This window comes from Limulus polyphemus, unplaced genomic scaffold, assembly GCF_000517525.1.
Source record: "Limulus polyphemus unplaced genomic scaffold, Limulus_polyphemus-2.1.2 Scaffold972, whole genome shotgun sequence".
In the NCBI taxonomy this organism is placed as follows: domain Eukaryota; kingdom Metazoa; phylum Arthropoda; class Merostomata; order Xiphosura; family Limulidae; genus Limulus; species Limulus polyphemus.
In genome coordinates this window covers 335,664-341,693 of record NW_013666582.1, presented here as the reverse complement: position 1 = coordinate 341,693, position 6,030 = coordinate 335,664, and positions in this window count along the sequence as shown.

Genomic DNA, 6,030 nt, shown 5'->3' with positions numbered 1-6,030 from the left:
TAGTGGGATTGACCTTCACATTATAACGCCCCCATGGCTGAAAGGGCGAGGATGTTTGGTGTGACGGGGATTCGAACCCGCGACCCTCAGATTACGAGTCGAGTGCCCTAACCACCTGGCCATGCCGGGCCAATTACGAAATAGGAGAACGTCGCGTCGGAAAGTCCTACATTGAAATCCTCTGAGAATAAGTAAATTTTAGGTATTATCTGCACTTACAAATTACTTCAAATGAATTGCAACAAGAGAATTGTGGATTTTAACTTGAGTAGTCACCGGTCACGATGATGGTCAAGAGTAAAAAAGGTTACTGGAGAAACAAACTGTCACAACAGATAATGGATAATTCTTTTTATATTAATATAATTGTAGTGTCTAAAAACCTCAGTTTTCGTATCTCCTGTAGTGATTTTTGAAAAAACATTGTAAAAAATGAAATCTGTGGTAACTATATGACACTGAACTCAAATCTATAGAATAATCCAAAAGTCACGTCCCATATGGCAATTCATTTTGATCTAGATCCTTGGTTTTTAGTCAGTGGGAATACAAAGTGCCGAGGTATTCTTTGGTGTACCGATTAACTAATAAGTCAGATTATTAATCGCAGGCATCAGAAGAAATAGAAATAAATATTATGGGGATTTAAGTCTGAATTCGTAACTTTGACTGAGTTTAAATAAAGAGACCAAACACAATATAAAAAATGTAAAATAAAAATTAATTTATCTTCAGAAACAATGAAATTGTCCAGTGCACCAAACACAAGGCAGCACTATTCGTTCTCTTGATGGAAGGAGCTCTTTACTCTAGAAATACTAAATAAAATGTGCAGAACACCTGAATACGGCTGGAAAAATACATAGATACACAAAATACAATAGCTCTCTCTCGGGGCGCATGGGCTGCTTGTGTCATTGGTCTATAAGAAAAATAGGGAGAATATACCTTCCAGTTGTCACAAAACCTGCCACAGAAACTACATGACACATACATATGTATTTATACAGCAACGTCTTCCATGGGAAAATTTTAAGTGATACAAAAGAAGAATGACCCAGACCAATAAGTGATCAAGACAACCTTAAGATATCTGCATTCCAGAATCGATCTATAACATACCCGTACTCACCTACGTATGAAATTTGAAAATGCTACAATAAGACAAATTTTTCATTTGGGTGTGAAATTTTGGTAAGTTTCTAAATTTTATACTAAATTATTGTACCTTTTCAACACCAAATTTGTTTTTATATTAAGCGGGCATCAAATTTTTGGAGGTGTCGAGGTGAGGCATGGAGCAAAAAAGGTTAAGAACCGCTGGTCTAAACCAAAAGTAAAATAATCTCCTTGTATGTTTTCTATACTATAGAGATGCTACAGTTCACAGGTTTTCATTCACTTACATACTGGCGTGCCTTTTGGATAACCCTGTATTTCTATAGAATTACAAGGGCAAAGCATCTATGAAATCAAATGACTTTATTGTGATTCGTTATCCATAAATAATGAGCAAAGAACACTATTTCATGAACTCACGAGACATGACCATTTTGACTGGCCATAAACAACAAAAAATTCATTATGTCGGATGGTATTTAACCGTAAAAAATTAAATCAGTCGTAAGTTGTGTTCTTGGAGAGACGAATCATTTGTATTTCGTGGAACAGGACCAGTTCGTCTCAAGCTAATTGTAGAATTACCATATAAATATCAGAGTTGCTTGCTATTTTGACTAGAAATTTAATTTCCCTGACTCTCGTTACTTTCACATCTTCTGCGTCCAATAAACTTGAAATCTTCTACTCCCGTTAGAATAAAATGTATCATATTTCATCTTGTGAATGATGACAGCCGGATAAAAAAATAACCTCAAATGACGTTGGGCATCTGAAAGCGAAACTCGATGTTGATCACTGTGGCAATGTTTTTTTTTTCTGTACAAACTTGATATGGCTTGAAAACACTAAAACACAAATTCTTTCAATTAAGCAGTAGAACATACTTGGTGAAACTAGTACATCGGAGCGAGTCACTGGAGCTATTTCAATGTCCGTGAACGTGGTTATCTATTTGTGTGATAATTTTATATAAGAATGCTAAAGCGCACTTTCAATAACGAGTCTTTTTTGTATCCATGATTTAAACTCACTTCAGATATTTAGTTATTATAATTCTTTATTTACAATAAATTACAAACGATCGTTTTTCTGGAGATAAAATAACTGGCCAATAATATAATTTTTTCAAGAGGTAATACGTCGTAAAAAGTACAAAACAAGTTTAGACTCGCAATCTGAGGGTCGCGGGTTCGAATCCCCGTCCCACCCAGCATGCTCGCCCTTTCAGCCGTGGGGGCGTTATAATGTGACGGTAATCCCTCTATTCGTTGGTAAAAGAGTAGCCCAAGAGTTGGCAGTGGGTGGTGATGACTAGCTGCTTTCCCTCTAGTCTTACAGATAGCCCTCGTGTAGCTTTGCGCGAAATTCAAAAACAAACAAAACTAGCTGGTTTTTAAGCATTATTGCATGATGAATAGTTCCGTAATAACACCCAAAAACACGTTGGTGATATATCGTTTAATTAAACCAAAATAGATGTAAACTATAAATATAACTTATCAATCGGACTTCTTCCTTTCAACTGTGATATTTTCACTTGAGATTTAAATCTCCAATTATTATGCTATAATATATTACGCTGCATGCGTGATCTGTAGATCGTTAGTTTGTACGACAATTCATCACACTAAGACTGATAATAGTGTTAACAAATCTTCCTCTATTCGTGTTTCCAGTAAGAAAAACGTATGGGTAGGACATAGAGAAAGATTTGTTTAAATTAGTATTATCAGTCTTGTTGAAATATAATGTCATGCAGACTACTGAAGATAATCTTCATTCTATTTCTCAATAACATTATTTTTATTGATTCCTATTATCACCATATTTGACTTATAAACATTGAAGATAAAGCATTCGGACGTTTTAAATGAAATTTCAAAATTAAGAATTAAAATAATAATAATAATAATAAAAGCTCCGTAGAAAAGAATACTTAAAAATGAATTCTTAAAGTGAGTAAAAAACTTGTTTTTCTACATGTTATCTTTTAACGAAAACAAAATACGTTATTTCATGTGTTAAAAAGCAAACTGGAGTCTATTAATATACCTAATTATAAGTTAATTATTTCTCTTTATTAGTTTCAGAACAATATTAAACAAATTCAGAATAATTTCGCCGATAAAAAAAGCTTATAGTAAACTTGCTGTAATTTATGAAAGCTTTTGTTCTTAAAATAATATTTTTATTACACTAGTCACAAAAATTAAAGGATATAAGGTTTTGATGTAATTTTTTTAAAATTATTACAAATATCACAGGTAAACAACACCAACCAAATCGAAAAATTCATTTACAAATCACAAAAAAAGCAAAATTAATGAAAATGCAAATATTTGGCTACACAAATAGAAAAAAAAACTTATTAAGATCGATCAACCAACTGAATCAAATGAGTTTTTAGTACCTGGTATGTTCTCCTCTATTGTTTAGCCCTATTCCACACCTGTTCCCTATACCGCTGATGACATTTCGAATGACTTACTGACGCAGCACAGTCCACTCCTGGATGAGTGCAGCTCTGAGCTCCTGGACAGTCGTAGGAGCAGCTTGTCTGTCTGTAACTGCTATCGCTAGCAAGTCCCATACATTCTCAATCGGATTTAGGTCCGGTGACTTAGCAGGCCAGTGCAGTACCTTTGTTTCTTTATCATAGAAAAATTCATGCGCGATCCTGTTGGTGTGAAGACGAGCGTTATCCTGCTGATACACGAACTCATCTTCGACGAAATAAGCAAAATGGGGAACAATGGGTAGCAGGATTTCATTCACGTAAGTCTTGCTGTCAGGGATCCTCCATCCACCACATAGAGGTCTGTACGCCCCTGTATGCAGAATATCACCCACTTCCAAAGGTATCATAGTGAAGAGCATTACAGATTGAATATCGCTCTCATTCACGTCTTCAGACCCTCACACGTAGATCACTTGAAAATACACACAACCTGCTCACAGACCCTCACACGTGGATCACTTGAAGATACACAGAACCTGCTCTCACCTGTGAACAGTACAGGGATTTTATTGCTGAAGGATCCAGGTGATGTGTTCCTGGGCAAACGCCAGCCGTGCTGTTCGGTGCCTTGGGATTAGTGCAAAAACTCTAACTTGTGTCATATAGACCTGAGCCAAGCCTCATGGAGTCTGTTCCTGACCGTAGATCACGATACACGTACTCCAGTAGCTTACTGAAGATCATTCCTGAGGCTCCTTGTGCTTCTGATTCTACTGTTTCTGAGGGCTAAATTTCACAAGTATCGATCGTCTACTGCACGCGTAGTCTTCTTGTGGCCCTAAACTGGTGTATTCTCCTGTGGCCTGGTATCTGCACTACCATCTACTGACCACAGATTGTGACAAACCCACGATCTGTGCCACCTCAGTTTGGGTACGGCTCTCCTATAACAGTGTGGCGGTTTCACTTAATAGGTTTTTAACAGTTTGCACACTCTTTGCAAAAGTCAATACCAACAAAAAAGTCCATAAACCTATCATTATGCTAACAACAAACATATTTTCTAATTAATCAAAACTATCCCCTAGGTAGGATTAATGTAATACTGTACAACAAACATGTTAATTTAGAAAAAAAATTAACCTAAATATACGCCAATTTAGATAGACCTTATTATCCTTTAATTTTTGTAAGTAATGTATGACAAAACATTAAAGAGTTCTCAAATATAAAGTTACCATTGAAAGTATTATCTTTATGCTGTACCTAAAACGCATAAAACTCCAATTAAATTTAGATTTATATCTAATTCTGTAAACAAATTGTAATTATTCTTAATTCATCGTTTCATAAAATAAAATTTCATTCTGACAGCAAAGAATGTGAGTTATAGAAAGCAATGTTCCTTTTTGTCTAAAGTTATTGCGCTAGATTTTTCTTATCTCTACAGTTAAATAAATTAACTCTCATTTAATTAGAGTCTTTAATATTCTGTTTTTCATACCTTTATTAATACTAATACCGTTAATCTGGAACATAACTTTATTTTAGAATTTTTTTTTACTTTAATAATTTTATTGTTTTTACAAGTTGGCGCTTCTGTGGGTGTCAGCTTTTTAGCTAAATTTTATATTTGTTTCTATCTCAGTATCTTAAGCCTGAAAATAAAGGTACTTTTAGGTATATTATGACATTGTTTCAATCAATAATTCTGAATTTATATAAGCAATTAATATGTACATATATATGTATGTATGCTAGTGATCTTACTACTGAAGTCAATAATGATTCTAAATCCTCTGCTAGAATTATTTAGACATAAACACATTATTTGCTGAAAGTTGGATTAATATTTCCATATTTGACAAAAGACGTTAAATTTATTTTATGATTTGTTCCTTACCATCTCTTTATTATGTATTCTTTATAGCTCCCTTAGGGATGTTGTAATTATAAATTACAATATTTACAGTATATTATAAGCTGCGTGTACATGTAGTAAGTGGTTAGCGTATCGAGATACGGTTGAACACACTCAATATTGTTACTACAGCGGAAGTCATGCGACTCTGGGAGCATGCGCGCTGGAGTTTCTAGAAGGATCATGACTTTTACTGGCAACTCTAGTCTGTTCCAGGCGCCCTCTCTTTTAGTATATAAGCCCGGCAAATAAAGCAGATATATAATTGCAGATAGATAGAGAGATTGAAGATAGAAATAATCAAGTCAAGCCGTAAGTAAAGTGTGTGAATCACTGTGATTTATTGCGTGTGTTCATAAAAGTAGTCAAGTTTAAAGAGTTTGTTTGTTTGTTTGTTTTTAATTATGCACAAAGCTACACAAGGGCTATCTGTGCTCTGCCCACCACGGGTATCGAAACCCGGTTTCTAGCGTTGTAAGTCCGCAGACATACCGCTGTGCCACTGGGGGACAAATATAATGAAACAAAA